Source organism: Haliotis rufescens, unplaced genomic scaffold (assembly GCF_023055435.1).
Source record: "Haliotis rufescens isolate VD_foot unplaced genomic scaffold, xgHalRufe1.0.p SCAF_16, whole genome shotgun sequence".
NCBI classification, from domain to species: domain Eukaryota; kingdom Metazoa; phylum Mollusca; class Gastropoda; order Lepetellida; family Haliotidae; genus Haliotis; species Haliotis rufescens.
The window spans coordinates 7,416,755-7,436,455 of NW_025963846.1; the positions used below are offsets into that span (position 1 = coordinate 7,416,755).

At 39.9% G+C, this 19,701-nt stretch overlaps 1 protein-coding gene across 1 annotated transcript in view; it reads right to left on the minus strand.

The window, feature by feature from the left end:
- The window catches only part of LOC124134068 (MIP-related peptides-like), a 33,547-nt gene extending 14,382 nt beyond the window's left edge, over nt 1-19,165 (minus strand). The window contains exon 1 of the mRNA XM_046498704.2: nt 19,028-19,165. The gene's annotated coding sequence lies outside the window, so the exon portion shown is untranslated. The remainder of the gene's footprint in view (nt 1-19,027) is intronic.
- Between the last annotated feature and the right edge of the window lie 536 nt (nt 19,166-19,701).

Genomic DNA, 19,701 nt, shown 5'->3' on the forward strand with positions numbered 1-19,701 from the left:
GGAGAGCTTTGTCCCGGGACTACTCTATGGCTCCGTTCGAAAACATTGTGACGATAACATCAAGCAACCTGAGATAGGATTGAACAAGCAAAGGAAGAATCTGTGGGACTGAGGACACGCCAAATGTATTATTGTCCGTGTAATTTTATGTTGAAATTGGAAGAAATTTATTACCTACTTTCCTTAAGGATAAAATAAAATAAATTTTGTATTCTGGATCTCATACTTATTGCCCCAGACAGTCCCAACGAATACATTTCTTGAGATTTGTTTTGTTGCATTTGGTAACTTGAGGTACGGATGAGGTGTGATATTTGCCACTAGAAATGTAACATTTAGATTGGTACGCATTCTGACATAAGAGATGGAAAAAAGTCAAATTTGACCTACATCATGAGGAACTAATCTTTATTTTAATCGTTGTCAAGTTCAAAACCGCTTTCTGAAATCTCATTTTGACATGTAACAGCCTGACCTTAACATACGGCGCTGTTAGTCCAAAACATGCAGGGGTTGAATTCTCAGTCAAATGAACAAATCTTAATATTTTAAAATGTTTGCTCAATTCTGAAATATGAAGATCACGCGGGCCTAAAAGGGTCCTTATCACATCTTGTCCTTTCGATCTTAATATGGTTATATAGTAGATAATGGTGAGACACAACCTATTTCAGAAGAAACAAAGTAACTTATCTGACAATCATAAAATTAAAGAACGTTTCTTGTGCATTCAACTAAAAGAGTGAAGATTGCATCCAGTATAATGCTATCATGAATCAAATCTAGACATGAACTCATATTTGCATACAGACTAAATAAGTTCAAAGATTTGTGTTTAACTACTACGAATATGCTCTAATTTCGAAAATATGTCTGGGATATTAAAAACGAAAACAATAGAGATACCATTCTGCACAACCATTCAATCCAAAACCAGAGATGTATCAGTGACGACAGAATGGCCTTTTGTTTCATGGCATCCATTAATATGACACTGTATCATGATAAAGAAATGTTTCCGAAAAAGCTTCGATTTATCCTACAAGTAATTATAGTTCATTTCTGTTGGTAAGCCATCGGTAACGCTAGAAGTGTAACATCGTGTCCATAAGTAGATATTTTACCATTGGCAGGACATGCGTTCCTATTGCTTGGAGTTTCTAGGGCTTTCATAATCTTATTTAAAAAAAATGTTATTGAGCCCGAAGGTCGCACAGCTATAACTGATAAGATGCCATAGCAATGAGCTCGCTCTGCAGGCACTGTTCAGCAGGTGGTTTAATCACCTGTTTGTAATTACCTTTATGAAATTGCCATAGTGAAGGCCACTCCCAGAGGAGTGAGCATTTGCAGACATCCTACTGCGATCGTATCGGTAACCGTGGGTGTCGGAAAGTATTGTTAACCGCAGGGAGTACAGTAATTGCAAGACTATAAACGTCTAAATCACAAATCGCACTCTGTGAAATACGTTGAATCGGAGACAGATATGAATATTTTATAGAACAGAAAAGCACAATAATTTTATTTAAAGACTTTTGGGGAACCACGTGTTATCATTAAATGTGACATCTGAACGTGAAAGATATACCTTTGAAGAAAATTAATGTATTTATATAGAAAAAACGGATTTGTAAAGATAATATAGGACTTTTATGCAAAACTTAGTATGTACATTTTCAACTGCACTCCTATGTGCACTATGAAGGATGTGCAGTCGTTGGGCTAGAAAATATTTTTTTATCACCAAAGGAGAACTGTAATGTCAGTTTCTATATGTTGATACAACCATGTGGCTTAGAACGAAACGTTCTTCATATAACAACATGATGGTTTCCAAAGCTGTTGCCTATGGGAACAACATAGCCCCCGTGAAGCTCGGAGCTTAAAACTATCAATAGACTCAAACTTTTTAACAACATAATACACGATGGGAAATGAACCATACTTGCTTTAACCCGGATAAATGTAGCACTATAGCCCTGAATATAAGATAGAGCCTTAGCACGGAAACCACACATTTAAAACCGCATTTCCATATGTAGACTTAAAAGGTTGTGGAAAGAGGTATTTCAAGCAGCTTAGCTGAAAGTGCTTCTGTGGAGATTGGTAGACGGCGCGTTTGTCTGTACAAGGATAGTTGTCCGCATTTCGCCCTTAATTATCGAAGTGCATGGATGGTCACCAGAAGGATAATATGGTAGAAAGGGCGACATTCTACAACATGAACTATTTTCGTTACTCCCGTGTGGTGGTTTACTATGGGACTAATGGCCGGTTGAACCTGTGTGTTGGGGATCGAACAGGGGGACACAATCACATATTGCAGAGTGTGCCAAGTTGTTTTCATAACATATACAGATATGTCGCCATATACATATCAACATTTGACTTGCCACTAACACCTAAAGGTCTGTCCATTTCTCTTTTGTATGGATTCCAAGGCTCCATGAATAAATGTACAAAGAGTGAAAGCCAATGTAACACTAAATCCCCGTCTCAAAGATTAACCATAATGTTTAATACAATCAAAGAAGGACTTTATTTTTACAGTAAATATTTGAGAAAAGTGGAATTAATACCATGTGGATTTGCTGAACAAGCGCTAACAATAAAAGGAACCAATGTAATCGCCACATCTGTTGGGTTTGGGGGAAACAATGTCTATGAACAGATACATCCTACCCATAGGGCCCCTCCTCTCTCCTACACTATCTGAAATCTCTTCGACTTTCTTTGAACAGTAAACCCTCACCACATCACCATATACAACTTACCTGCTGATACAGAAAAGTGCCAAAAAACAACACCTCAACACCTAAACCAACAACGCCCCCGAGTACAGTTCACCTTTGAAAGGGAAACGAATAACCAACTACACTTCCTAGATGTTCTTGTCACCAGATCCCCAGCCAACAGAATCGAAACCAGTGTCTACAGAAAGCCGACCAACGCCGATCAGAATATCAACTACAACTCCAACCACCCCCTCAGACCTAAGACTGGCATCATCTCAACACTCATCAAACGACCCATCAACCTTTCTTCTGCTGACCCTAAACCTGAAATCCAGCACGTCCGTCATGTATGCACTCATCTCAACAATTACCCACCCAAACTCCTCGACAAAGTCATCTCCTGCACATTCCATCCAATCCCAGATCCACGACAACTAAACCTGAACCAACGTCCTTCCACATCTCCCTCCTCTTACCACATCATCAGCCGGCTCATCATGCAAACCAACATTGACACCTACTTCACCAGCTCCGCCTCGGTCAATACCCTACTAAAAGACAACGACAAAAACACCACTAAAGAATGTCTGTCTGTCTTGTCTGTCCACCAACCCCCAAGAACCTAAGGGTGCAGTTTACAAAACTGACTGTGAATGTGGATAATCCTATGTAGGCGAAACATCCTGACCCATCAACAGCAGAATCAAAGAGAATAAAACTTCAACGACCAAATTAGTAAATCAGCCATCTCGGACCATATCAGCAACTGCCCCCAATCACAACATCAATTGGGAAAACATACAAATCCTTTCCAGCAACCTCCATGACTTCACTTAAGGAAAGCCAGCAGAAGCAGTCCAGATTCACAAACCTTCTATCAACAGAGATATAGGTTATTTCAGTCGTCCGCTAATTATGAACACCATCCAACAATAGGTTTTCCAACCATCCCTCCCAGTATTATATCCGGTAAATGCGTTTATTGGCTTCATCATCGTTTGGTCCCTGTTTATCATGTTGTTACTATATTTTCCTTCTGTAGTTAATAGTTAACCTACTCTTGATACAATGATAATTGTTGATGCTGTTCTAATCCTTCACAACCACATATAACTCTGTAACATGCTCATTATTCAGTCTTGCTTTACAACGGCACAAGGATCTACACCGAAACCTTGCTATTAAATTATAATAAAGAAGTTATTATCCATAACGTTTTCCGTCTACTTTGAAATAAGCCAGAAGCTCCAACCTTTAAACAGAGAGAGAGAGAGAGAGAGAGAGAGAGAGAGAGAGAGAGAGAGAGAGAGAGAGAGAGAGGGAGGAAAAAAGGTAAAGGCATGGCAACCCGGAGAGGGGGGGGGGGGGGTAGTTGGTTGGTTGTCTTGTTGTTTAACGCATGACACTCAGCAATATTCCAGCTATATGGCGACAGTCTGTAAATAATGGAGTCTGGACCAATCTAGTGATTAATATCATGAGCATCGATCCACGCAATTTGGATCGATGACATGCATCAACCAAGTCAGCATGCCTGACCACCCCATCCCGTAAGTCAAATCTTACGACAAGCATAACCGCCAAGACCTATTCAATCCCGGATCTTCACGGGTTTGGGGGGTTCAGGGTTGCGTGTTTAATTTTGGGGAAATTTGGAATTTTGAAGAATGCTGTGCTATAGGTGGGGGACCTAAGGGTGTTTGCGTGCTTCAGTGTTATTTCGGAATTTTTTTAAGGTTTTAGATTGGTGATATAGTTGATGAATTTGTAGTTTAGTAGATGCGGACGTTAAGTCATTTTACTTACATTACAAGTGTGTAGAAGCTTTAGTTAAATGTATTGCAATGTATCATTAGTAAGTAAATGTGGTATAAAAACACCACTTACGGAACCAGCCAGTACCTAAGCAGTGAATATATTGGATTTAAATTCTTCCTTACTGCTTTAGGTTGGTTGAAAGCCAGGCACTTGTGCAGTGTTTTTGTACTGTTAGGGTGACGACTTTTTCCAACACAGTTGTCTAAACACGCCTTCACAATAAATGCTGCTCGTAATGAATAAAACACTTTGGAATAAAACCGACCACAACACTTAAAACCATTGTTACATATTCAGTGGTATTTTCAATCACTGTAAATGTCAGTTTCATTCCCATTGACAGAATGAAAACAATGGATTCAGCCATGATGATTTTAGCTCTCGCAGTAGTGTGGATCACCATACAATTGTCAATTACTACAAACAAACTGATTCAATTTAACAACAATGTCTGTGGCAGATACAGATGTGGTTACTTATAATCTAATTTCAACAGTAAATGAGTTTACCTAATGATTCTTTAACTATTCGAATTCGTCACACTCTTGGCTAAACACCTCGGCTAGTGTAGTTTGCTCATCCGACTCCATAATTACAAGAAGTCTCTGGTAAAGTTCATTGTACCAGTCCGAACATATCATGATGCCGTAAAAGGCGACTATACTTATCATAAGAGACGACTAACGGGATCGAGTGGTCACGCTCGCCGACTTGGTTGATGCATGTCATCGTATCCCAATGGCGTGGATCGATGCTCATGATATCAATCACTGAATTGTCTGGTCCAGACTCGATTATCTACAGACCGCCGTCATATAGCTGTAATATTGCTGAGTGCGGCGTTAAACAACTAACCAACCAACCAACCATGTCACATGAGCACACATTTATGACCCACTTAAAAATAGTGATGATACCAGGTGGCCGCGATAGGGTGCGCATATCCTGACCCAACGGTAGCAATCGTCACCAACAATAGATGTAGATTGGATCAGACATCAGTTTTTTGACGGATGCTTCAAATTTGGAACTGTCCTCCACATGTCTTCCATAGAACATGTTGACAGCTTGGCTTGGATGTTGTAAACCTGATCAGACAACTTTTGAACAAGAGTCGCATGACTATCTTTGAAATCTTCGTAGAAATTGTCATCTCTCTTGTCATATGTACCTTTGGGAATATGGATTTGCAGTTGAAAATGATCTCTCTTATCTGTCTGTACCATCAACTTAACTGCCTTGCAGTTCTCCAACCACCCTGCCCCCTGCCCCCTGCCTCCTGCCCCTACAATAATCCATATGTTAACTGATGTGATAAGCGAAGGGAAGGTTCCTCTGTCCAGATATATTGTGCCTTGCATGTTCAGAATGAGTAGCCTTGCTAGCTGCAAACATTTTTTGTACAAAGGAGCAAACTGTGATATGTAAACATGGGATATAGCGATCAGCATGTCTGTCCGTCCGTCCGTCAGCTGTCCATTTCCTGATTTCGGAGCAGAACTCTAAAAACCGTTAAATATTTCTTGTTAAGTCTTGCTTAACATATCAGTCTAGAGGTGAACTTGTGCCTTTTGATGATATGGGGTATTTCTTTATATTTTTGTTTCTTCGTGAAGACAAGTTGGACTTACACTGAAAATTAGACTAGTGCTCGTTTCCGGAGTAGAACTCTAAAACCGTTGAATATTTCTAAATGAAAGTTGTTATACAGATGGTGATGGTGAACTGGTGCTTTTTGATGATTTAGGAGTTTTTTATATATTTTTTAATGTTTTCATAACGAAAGATTGGATTTTACTGAAAATGAGACAAGTGCTCGTTTCCGGAGCAGAACTCCAAAAAACCGTTGGGATACGGAAACGGACTGAACAGCATTATTTTGTCTTCGCTGAACTGAAGGTATCCAATAGCAATGAACCAAAAGTGGGGTATAAGTTGCCAAACTCCATTGCCGAATTGCACCAGACCAGGGGGATATGTCGTCTCCTGATAACTCTTGATTTTCTTGTGTATAGTGTCCCAAGAAGACATTATTGTGATATACTTAATGTACTCTGTTTCCTCAATTGGTTGCATAATATTGATAATGATATATTTGCATGTTTTAAAAGTTCATATATCACACCTTAGGCGCACGTTCGATTCACGACATGGTTACCGTGTGTGAAGCCCATTTCTGGGCTCCCCAGTCGGAATATTGCTAATAGCGATTTTAAACCATACTCACTCACTCACCCACTCACAAATGTGTCATTGAATATAGTGTAGAGGAATACTTCAGTTGAGGACTAGTAATTTATTTTTAATTATGATATTACAAATACAAGTTTGATACTATTTCATATTAAACATAGCGATAGGTATGAGTTTCAGGACATTGTTTCTAACATTGTCATTATAAATACAATTCTTCAATTTGTAGGATATTACAACATGCACACATATAAATTTAGTTTGTATTATTAAATCTGTATTATTTTGAAATGGTTACAGAGACTTGATAAAGTGAAAATATAATGCACAGTCCCTATGCTTATAAATAGGCTTTCAATTATTTGTTTCAATGCATCTTATAATAGTGTGTCATCTGCGAGCCAAGGTCGAGCCATCTGGTAACAATTCATCACCAGCTGTCAATCACCCAATGGCCTTTTCCTCGGACAGTGGAATGCCCCTTGCTGAGGTTTTACCCCTGTTCTCCATAGTATAAAGTCTTGTGGATAGTGCTTTGCTACTCTGAATAGTTATGCATAGATCTGAGACGAGGCGGTCTCAATGGTCGCTTCTATTATAAGTGGTTAAATCAGTGGAAGAGAACTGGCTAGTTGACCGTCATTGAAGAATATCAGATCATCGATATATCTGAAGCTTTTTTAAACCTTCAGGTCAAATTCCCTTGTTTTGATTTTGTTCATTTTATATCGAACAGGGTGTAATCATTTCCCATATAATGTCCAAAACACTCAATATGTCATCGTACGTGATACTTTCCTAGCTGATGTACTGCAGTCTGTTACACAGACTGTTTACCTGGTCCCATGCTAGAACTTTGCATGCCGTTAGGGGGATCGAATGGAAGCTCCCGTGGGTGTGTTTCTCATCTTCCGTACATGTAGCATGAAATTGGCATGTTGTCAGAGCCAAAGGTAGACAAGGGTATTTTATTTCAGACAAAGGTTTACATGGGCTCACTCTGCTGAACAAAGGTAATTCTTTTCAGCGCAAACCTTTCAAACTCCATGAACTTGTTCGATCAATTAACTATTCTCTTTCTGCCATCACTTTCCAATTCTCTTTTCAAGTCTTTCAAACGGTTTTGCTCGATATATTAACAGCAAATGTGTTCTTTTGTTTCTGCAGTCGAAGCGTTTCAAATGACGAAAAGGTCGTGGCATATTAGCCAAAGCAAGCAAACTCTGCGCAGAATTCTAACCTTGGGCAACGCAAGCCCATGCATCCACGTCAGATTGATCCCGTATCTTTTTTCTAAGCTTCTTGACTAGGATTCCTGTTTGATTGGGGCATGGGAGTAAACATCCATTTGACAAGTTCAAACAAATCCACAATAGATAGATGAACGGTTATATTAGAGGAATATTCTCTACAAACAACGGACGTGCTCTGATAGGAAGATATATGGAACGTTGAGTTAATCACTAACGTAAATGGTGGTGTGGGGACTGGTATTCTGAATAGGAGCATGGTGGTGAGTGCTAGTTCCATTACGTATCACTAACTGACTTGTGTTCGATCGCAGTTATTCATCAGGCAGGCCAACGTCAGCTATAGAGGCTGATAGACTCGCCTCCACAATAAGAGGCCCATCGCCCACACTTATTATGCAGATTGAGATACAGGTAAACAACCGCACAAAGTACAGACTACGTTCTCGGCAATAAGTTGGTGTATTTTTAGAAATCAATAAGTTAATTGAGTGAGGATATGTTACTGTGTAATGAGAGATATTCCAAATATATACATCACTACACGTCACTCTAGGAAGTTCAGTTTAAGTGTTTTTTCTTTCCGCGAACACTATTTCCTAATGATTCATAAACACATACACATGATAAAGTCGAAATCGTACAATCGACTCCGCTGTCGGCAGAGATTTCTTATAAATATCAAGGGTTTTTGTCGCTTATAATCACTTGATTTCCAAATCCATCGCCCAACCTTAGACAATGTTGAACAAGATTTTAAGTTTTGAGAACAATATTATCTTTCTTCCTATCGTGTATGTTTTCAGGAATGCGAAAACCATTTATGAAGATCAGATTTATCATTAAAAAGGGTTTGTGTTTTCATTTCACTTGACTGTCACTTCATGTGAGAAAACATTTAAATAATTGCATTTAGATTTTATTTTCATTTCTACCAGTCTTAAAAAGTCCTACTACTTGAGCTTGAGCATATTGATCTTATAGAGGCTGGGTTTACACCATATCACTGTCGAAGCAGGGCCGATGTGAAGCAATATGCGGTATCTTACTCGGGTATTCTTGTGGCAGGTGGATATACTGTCAACTTATCTAGTCTTTTAAGATATTTCTACAAGGACTAAAAACAAAAAAAGGAGTAAATCCAGCAAGCACATAAAAAGTTCGCCAAAATATACTACAATAAAAAAATGTCTGTTCATCTGTTTTGGAGACAAACTTTTGAAGTCCAGAAGAAATTATGAAAATTGTCCTTATACAATAGAAGGTTGCCGACGTGGGCTGAAACTTAACCGACTAACCCTTGATAGAAATCGAATTGATTCGGTGGGTAATTCCGGGAAGAAACAATATCTATTTGATACTGTGGAACAAACGTCTAATCATTTACACACGAGTAATTGGTAACTAATAGATACATGCATCAATATAGCTACGAAAACAAATACAAAGGGCTTTTGTTTGTGAACGTTTGAATTTCACATTAAAACTCCTAGAAGCTGGTACACGGCTGCCTTTATTGCCATGATGGATTCCTGAAGAGATTGAACATTCATACATGATCAATTTGGGTAGGCAACAGTAATCAAGAAACAGGCAACGCATTTCCATGACAGGATTGTGCACAAATGTTCAAGATAAAGACTCTTTGTAATCAGTGGCATTAACACTGAATCGACACGGACGGAGCGAACGAAAGCCAAGAAAACATTGATGATGTCTCTTTGTTAAGGAGGAAAAAAAATCAAGGATGGAAAGTTTCCAACGAGTCGTGGGAAATGTATTGACAAATGGTTATCAATGCTCCCAGACTCTACAGGCAACCTTTATGACAATGCTGCCAGAATCATTAGTCGAGATTGAGACGGAAATGTCCAAATTAATGGAAAACGCATGTAATTATGGCATAAGAACCATGCAGATTTTCATTTAGAATGTGCTATTTGCGAGCATAATACCGTATGGAAGTAGAGAAAAAAAGGATGACAGACCCATGTTCTACACATGGGGTTAATATGTGACTGGGCTTGACAATGGGTTCCATTTCAGGGCTCCGGTCACACAAGTGTCAATCATGTGCTGACATTACGGAAGTCAAACTTGCACCTGAACCTGTATCCTGCGGGTTAAATCCCCGACATTTTGTTCAACATGCCAGGGTGTTGATAATGTAAAATGACAAGTGTAAATCGATGACTGCGTAAATTTTAACAGATGCGGTGGGAGATTTTAACTTAAAACGTATGATCACACGCATTTATATAAATGGCCCTAAAGGTACATGTACGACACTATGCTGTTAAAACTTCAATGCGTCTTTCATGTACATTAACGTAAGATGTTAAGTGGATAATTTACAGAGATAAAGAGATGCTGCATGCGTCCTTGCCGCTCGGTAGATGCATTCTGCGCTCCAGTCGCTTCAGGCTCTCGACATTCAATCGGTTTGAAAGCAAAATAGACTAACCACTTATCTAATTACGATTATACCAAAGCATCACAGTTTCCTAAGATTAACATGTTTGTTTTTCAGATGGAATATTTACTTATGGGCACATCTCAAATATCACTTTATGGATTTATACAAAGAATACGCTATTCTGTAGAGAATACGTTGAACTCCATTTGGAGACAAATAAGTTCTGTTTGATTAAGGCTAAATGCGGGATCATTAGGCCTGAGAACTCATTTCTGTGTATTTTGTAAATTATATAAATTGTTCCGTTAAGGCATTTACGTATACAATTAATGCTTGTTACACCGAGAGGAAAATGCGCTGACTGGATTATTATTTGATTCATAAATATGTGGATGACACTGTTTGGTGTGAAAGTTATCAGAAAACGCTGCCAGAACCATTCAGCTAGCGAAACTTGCGACAATGGCTCTTCTCAACCTTTGTCTACAAGTATCAAACTTCAGTTTACAATTTTCCCAACATCTGTCAACAACTATATAAACCTCCGTTTACAACTATCAGAACCACCGTCTACTAATGTTCTAACATCTTTCTGAAACTCCACGTAGGGCTCCCGGGTTCGAATTGGTCTCCAGCAACCTATGCTGGTGGTACGAAGTGACTTAATTGCTCGAGTGCTAGGAATCAGTACATTGGTATCCAATGCCCTTATTATCAATCACTGGATAGTCTAATCCAGATTCGACATATCCAAACCTATTTGTACAACAACCACAACATCTTTCCACACCTATCCCACATATTCATTTACAACTTTTATAACCTCAGTCTACAACTATTACAACATCCGTCTACAACTTTTACAGCATCCGTCTACAATTTGTTTTCAACCTCCGTCTATAACCTTTACTGCATCCGTCTACAACTTTTACTACCTCTGTCTACAACTTTTAAACCACCTTCTACACCCTTTACAACCTCCGTCTACACCTTTTACAACCTCCTTCTACACCTTTTACAGCCCCCGTCTACACCATTTACAACCTCCATCTACAACTTTTGCAGCCTCCTACAACTTTTACAACCTCCGTCTACACCTTTTACAACCCCCGTCTACAACTTTTACAACCTCCGTCTACACCTTTTACAGCCCCCGTCTACAACTTTTACAACCTCCGTCTACACCTTTTACAACCTCCATCTACAACTTTTGCAGCCTCCTACAACTTTTACAACCTCCGTCTACACCTTTTACAACCCCCGTCTACAACTTTTACAACCTCCGTCTACACCTTTTACAGCCCCCGTCTACAACTTTTACAACCTCCGTCTACACCTTTTACAACCTCCTTCTACACCTTTTACAACCTCCTTCTACACCTTCTACAACCTCCGTCTAACCTTATACAGCCTCCGTCTATAACCACCCTAACCTCCGACTACAACTACCAGTTTGCCATTGTGGTGATCGGGACGTAACATTCCACCCCGTCACGCACTTTCTCACCCGAGTCACTGTTGTGCAAATGTAATTACTGTTTTCATATGATATAACTCCTCGTGTTGCCTCGTGATGATAAAATAACGCTCGTCACCTAGTGACCTGTGGTACAGCATGTTGTATTGCCTAGTAATCTAGTTTATAACACATAGTCATCTAGTAATCTATGACACATCATGTAGTGTCACATATTGACCTGTGATGATAAATAATAGCGACAAAACCTTTTCCATATTCATGAGAAATATCTGCAATCTGCGATTCCGACTGTGTCATGAGCATGTGTCTATGAATCACTATGCCCAGCTGTATGACGGCGGTCTGTTAATAATCGAGTCTGGACCAGTGATCCAGTGATTGATACCATAAGCCTCGATCCACGCAATTGGGATCGATGACATGCATCAACCAAATCAGCGAGCCTAACCACCCTTTCCCGTTAGTCTTCTCTTACGACAAGCATAGTCGCCTTTTACGGCACAAATGGGTTGCTGAAGACCTATTTTACGCCGGATCTTCATGGGTCGCGATGTGAGTGATCTATGCAAGGACATATACTTGCCTAGTTATAAATCATATTCTTGTTGAGATCTATGATAAGCTATATTATCATATAGTCATCAATGATAGTTCTGGTCATCCAGTAACATACGATACAAAATCTCGTCATCAAGTGACCAGTTATCTTGTTACATGTTATATAGTACCTTATGCCGCCTCGTAATCTGTGGCAACTCATATCGCCATCTAGTAATCTATGATAAAACATCTACATCGCCTACACGATGTCTTGTGATTTATGAGAACTCCAGGTTATATAGTGATCGGTGATAGAAAACATACGTACTTGGTTACCTATGATTAGGCCAAGAAGTCTCATCATCTGATTTATAACTCCTGTAGAAACTAGACGAGTGTTCGTTTTACGCTGCTGGGAACAGTATCATATCATGGCTTGTCGGTGTTGACAAACCCTGAAACATAATCAGGGAGAACCAGGACTTGAACCCACGATCATAGGTTTTTGACACGACTGGGGGACACAACTCTGCAGGGGGACACGGGTGGCCCAATCGTCTGAGGCGCCGCGGTACGCTGTGCAGAGATGCGTCCCTTTGGCACGCCAGAAACCTATGATTGTGGGTTCGAATCCCGGTTCGCCCCGATTATGTTTCTAGGTTTGTCAGCACCATACCCGTGCTCGTGGGTTTCACCGAAGTGGTAAACGTCTGAGACCTGCATCACTTCGGGCTTTCCTCCCACATTAAACTGACACGCTGTGATATAACTGGAATAATCATAAAAGCGGCGTTAAATCCAACTCACTCAGTCACTCACAACTCTGCAAGCCAATCGCAGTCCTTGTGTTATTGGGCCACCCGAGATCTGTGATAGAAGTCCAAGTAGTCTGCTGATCATGGGCGGACCAGTGACCTCAGTCATATATTGATACACGATACAAGTCCATGATATATTCTAACATATGTATATATACAAGTAATCTGGTAACAGTTGATATTAACAGGGAAATAGTACGAGAAGACCCGTGAGGATCCGGGGTAAAAGAGGTCTTCATCAACCCATGCTTGCCAGGGTGACATTGCTTGTTGTAAGGGGCGACGAATTCGGGTCGGGTGGACAGACTTGCTGACTTTCTTGATGCACGTCATCGTACCCCATTTGCTTGGATCGATGCTTATTATATCAATCACTGGATTGTCTGGCCCAGACTCAATTATTTACAGACCGCCGTCATTAAGCTGGAATATTGCTGAGTGCGGCGTTAAACAACAAACAAACAAACAATACGACAGAATAACAATACCACGATGTGTAAGGAAATGAAACAGTTGTTTCAGGCAGTAGAAGAAATCTTGAATAGCGAAACATCTCATCGAGCTCATTCATTCCTTTGATTATAGACTGATCCACGATCATACAGCTATTAAGTCTGTGAATAGGATATAGGGGTCTTCCAGCACTTCATTGATTGTCGAAAAAGGCGACAACGTTGGTCGGATGGTCATGTTCGGTTACTTGGTTGACAGCATGCCAACGTTGCCGGCTTGAAGGGACGTTGCTTGTAAATCAAGCCACTGGTTCACCTGGCATTGATTATTTACAGGCCTCGTGATGTAACTGAAATATTGGTGATTGAGGCGAAATCAACAAACAAACAATCGAGAAGAAAGCTTTCGCATGCCTTTCTTCTGAGACTGGTTGTAGTGCCTGCTTCTCGACATGAATATGCTTTCACATACTGTGATACGTTCCGCATGGTGTACATCTGTTCTACTCACCAAACAAAGAAAAGTAGTGGGTATATTGTATAAAGACACTTATGATCTGTTTTCCTATGCAGACAAGTGTTCGCAGGTATACAATTAATCGGTTTTACTGTACAAAACAGTCTACCTATATCATCTGTTTCACAAGTAAATAAAAGCGACAAACTATTTCCATAATCACAATAAATCTCTGCCCTAAGTCATATCACAAGCATGCGTTTTTGAACCACTGTCAAGCAGTGGTGAATCCAGGTGTTCGACAAAGGGCAGGTGTATCCTACCCCACCTTTGGCATCCGTCACAAACACATACAAAGGCAAATCAATAGTTCAGCTGAAAAAACACACACGGAAACTGATGGTAAAAACAAGCAAATAGAGGGTATACGCATATTGTTTTGTTACCGAGAAACCTTATGCGTTTACAAATCATACGGTTCACGAGCATTGATAGATGGTTTGCATGTAGTTCCCTCCGGAAATTATCCACACACGGCGCAGTGATGACACCACTGTCACAAGCTACGGGTGTCGATGACAGCAAGTGGAGCACTACAACCATTTTAAACAAAGGGAAAATACGCAAATCGAAATAGTTTTTCACGTGTTATTTTTTCTCCATCAATGTTAACCATTTGATGACCTTTGTGTAGACTTTTCAAGTATGAAACATATGAATAACATTTGTAATTTGTTGTATGGACTGTATAAGATGCGATGAATTGGCACTTCTCACAGGCCTATGGCAAAGGTACCATGTTGACCGCAAGGACGTCTGGGAAGGAGGGTGGAAATAACGATAGACTTCGTATTAACCAAATTCCCAGTGAACATGGCGTTAAGTAGAAGGTTTATTGGGTCAGATCTGGCTCGCGATAGCCGTTGTTTCTCTTCGTCGTATTCGATGTTGACTTATATCGATATTGTTATATCAAAAAGTAAATGAAAAGTATATATGCTGTAATGCTCAACAGTTGAAACATGATGTGAATGACAGCGAGTGTGTTTGGTGTAACGCCGCTGTGAACGATATTTCATTGGAATGAAAGTGTCAGCTTCATTGGATTGTCGTCTTAGAGGTTTAGGACTTCGGTGAAACCAACGAGTACCGGGATGACAAACTAAGAAACATAATTGGGTGAATCTCGGATTCCAACCGACAGATAGATATTGTTGGTTCGCCTTAGAGACGTTGAATTCTCTCCTCGAAACCCCTTCTCCACACCCACCTAAACACATAGTATTACTCTCTTTATCACTATGGTTACGAGTAGATCTAAAGTATATATATACCGTCATACCGAGTATAGCAATATTAATATATCTACATGGAAATACCTACAATGGGACTGATGGACAACGGAGTCAACCCGGCAACACCTGTTATCATGTAATATGTTTTCAGTGTGAACCAAGAATATATAGTGTATAGTCTTGCAGGTGTATTACGGGGTGGTGGGGTAGTCTTGTGCTTAAAGCGTTCCTTCGTGATAGTGCTTGACCATTGCTAACATCGCTGTGAAAACATACTCTCTCACTCACTCACGCACATGTGTTACGGCTGAAAAGTTAAATTATGTCGCGTTTGTTCCTGTAATTGGTTGCAGAGCGTTTTATGTGTAAAATATACAGATATAACACATTCGGGAAAACGATATTGTGCAGGAACAGTTATGAAAAGTGCCCTCATTACCAAAGTGTTCGAACCGTCTCGATAGTCTTACGTCTGTATTAAACAATCGATTAATGACAGTCTCAGCTACGCTTTGTGGATCGGCGACCAGAAACAATAGCCAGCAATAAAATGTGCAGGTACAGAGATATGTCGGAATACAACCAAACGCCGTTTCAACAACCATCGGGACTAATGAAACTAAACTAGCTGTGTAGTTTACTCCGAAACGTTGTGTTCCTCATAATAAAGAAGTTGACATCCGCAAATTATCTTCATTATGTGTATCACTTGTAAATGCCTTTCAAAGACTTGATATCGGTGTAGGAGTTTGTCAAGGTTGCACATGTCACTCAAATTACTTCTAAGGAAAATATCTGTATCACCATTGATCGCAATGAATACATTCTGAATTCAAAATCAACGAACAATCTTATAATACCTTATCTGTACTCACTTTACAAGAAAGTAGCGCCCTACATTCACTTTAAAATTCTTTCTATCTTATGGGAATGACTGTGGTCTTACCTCTTCACACTGAGGCATCAGTATCATTAACGACGTTGGTATCAAGGATCTCAGTATGTAATAAATCCTTTATTGGCCAGGGTTTGCTATGCTATTGATACCCTTGATTGTGTGACTCTTCCTGACTGTGGTACTGCCCAAAAGCATCCAGTAGTGACTATGAGAACATAGCAGTATATGCTACTGAAAAAGGTTAATCGTACATCGTAACTGATAACACCTAATAATGTAAATACTATTATTGTGCCGATACGATTGAATATATAGTTTCCTTTCTCAATGCCATGGATCCCGAAGAGGATTACCGTGTTACTATGACCAGCTTGTTAACGGGAGCAACGAGCAAACTGACAGAGTTGCGTCTCTCGCTTACGGGTTTAATGTCTGAGAGAATATGAGTTCCTGCGCTGAATAACCATTTTGTCTGACAAATCGTGTTTCAGAATCCGACTTTAAGGCTGATTCATATTACTTTTACGTCTTACGGTAGGCTTTGCCATTTACAACACACATAGCCTCCCTCCGGCTTACTTTACATGTTGAATAATTAATGTTGAAGTTGTTGTAAATTCGCAGTAATGAAGGATACGGAGCACTCTGTACGTTTCAGATTAAATGGTTGTGGGAAATTGCGTTGGGGATGTCTTTGTACATGGTTAGCTATACGTTTCGGTTGGTGTTTGATCATTTGGCACATGTATGATGCCAGAGGTTGAACAGTAGGATATAGAGTAAAGCTGAAGTTCTTTGTTGTAATGAAAAAAAACCACAAACCCTTTCAGTAATCATAAAGCATCTCTGCTAAAAACGATTGGACGATTCCGAATATATCACGATATAAAACGTCAACGCCTGAGAATAACCAGTCTCGATTAGCCACCGAAACAGATCCCAGTGGGCGTAAAAGGCAAAATGACGATGAAAATATATAACAGGATCACTGAAAATTAGTGGGGCATTCGGGAAAAGGCCTAGCATGTCTTTTCCTATCTTTGAGCATGTCTTTATCTATCACTTTAAGATAGTCATGATTCTGGATCTTCGCGAAAAGGAAGCGTATCCAGCCCTACCGGTGGCATGATCAAGACACGATGAAGACATGATTAGTTGACAGACACTCTTCACCATTTATCGGCTGCACAAAAAGTCGACAGTAACATTGAATTAATAAAACATTAAAATAATAGTTACGCGAATCTTGACAATTTCCTAGGCTGGGAGATACAAGCTTACGATCAATACATCAATTTGCCTGACATGGGAGACGAGGTGAGCGATACACATCATCAACTACAGTGAAGCGAAAGGAGACTTGAGGAACGAGCGGCGGAGATGTTGAGGTTCGTTGCTTCTCCCAAGTCAGTGTAAGCAAGGGAAGAGGAAAGACATTACAATGAGGAAGGATCAAATAATCTGACGACATGGTCCATCTGAAGGTTCAATGTGAATCCATTGTAACTTTCAGAAATAAATCAGTATCAGTACAATACCCCTTTTCCAAAGTACTGTATAACACGAATGTCAGCCAATTAAATGATAACCACTTCATTTAAACGTCTTTTTAATACAAATACACCTGTGTCATCACTGATTTTCAGTGGTCATTTCATATAATTTTTTACAGATATTTGCCCTTGACGCCAAATGGAATCTATTTCGGCAGAAAATCTGTGCTGGTTAGTGGCTTGTATTGACAACATATATTTCTGTATGTTGGTGGAAAGATTACCATGATTAACAGGTTCTGGTCAATCCGGTAACATAACTTCTGTGATACAGATCAAGCATTAGCGACGTGGCTGCCTGGCTCGTGTTTATCTCTGCATTTCGTGGTATTCATTACTAAAAGCGGATCGATGCTGAGGTTAACGTCCATTTAAAACAAAGGCCATGTAGACTTGTTAGGTAAAATCTCGGGGTCGTATTTCACGGATATATTCATTGAGCTGTGTTTTGTACTTGGACCATCTACTAAATCCAATAAAAACATGGTTGAAATGTCTAAACTCAGTTTTAAAGGAACATATTTGTGCTTTTGGCGTCACTTAGTGGGCGGTTGTTGGATGATATTCGTGGTTATAAATTTAACGCTACTGTTAAGTTTTACTGCTACTTGTTTCTAATGACTCTATTGCTATACGAAGTGTTTGTCTACCAGTTAAATGGAAACTGCGATTCGGCTATGCCCTAGTAGCTTAAACAATGAGGGTACACATTTATGAGTTATCACGATTCGCAGTGGGAAACAGTCGGAACCTCACTACCTTTTAAAATTGGACACAGAAAATTTAAAATCTAGAATAGTCGACCAAGAATATCATTACCACCAGACACTACCATGAATGATCGATATCATTAACATAGAACCAGTCGCTCACCGTTATTGAACACTCGTAAAAGTCACTCACGAAGATGATATAGTGACATGCAAAAGTGACACACACACACACACGCACACACACACACACACTTCAACGCAATCTATCAACGCCGTGCTTTTAAAGCACCGAAGTGTCATAGCTACACGACGAACCATATTCCTATACCTACCTTGCGACAACTTAAAGTTTGATCAAAGTTTCAGCCTAAGAAATAAAAACGAAAGGCGCATCAAATGTACTTACTGGAGAGAGAAAAAGTGTCCGTTAGTCGTTCCGTTCCCAGTCCTAAGTGGATTTTGTCGACTGTCTGTTTCACCTATCTGATGTTATAAGATTTCAGCGTTCCAGTCTCAAAGGCTTGGCTTCTCTTTATCATAGCTTATATAGCGCGCTACCTGGCGGTGTCGCAGGAATAGATCACGTGATCATGTGGGCCACAATGATGGGATTGACGCTCGGTACGGGGGGAAGCAAACACGGGGGGATGCTTGGGTCGGCAACGGAAAGATAATGTGTGGGATTTTCGATGTTATACAAATTGTATTAGACGTAAAATGAAACCAAACAGAAGGCTAATAAAAATGTCCTATCTCCATGATCGCTTCAGATTTGGAGACGAAGGAAGTGGTTTGATTCGATTACGATTGGAAAGAGTGACCGCTCGCGATCATGTTGCGTTTTTCTTAATCACCTATCGGAAACAATACCTTCATTTTTTCCGCATTAATATGGAATTCTGATCGAGCCTCATTCGATTTTACACACTTAGCCGAGTCTTGTCTGGGTAGACCAGCTTTCTGATTGTCAGAAAAGAAGATTTTGACATATTGAACTGGCATCGAGGACTCGGTGAGAAACGTCGGTATGACAGCTTGACAGAAAGACACTACCAATAGGGCGAATTGGAGAGGCTCATG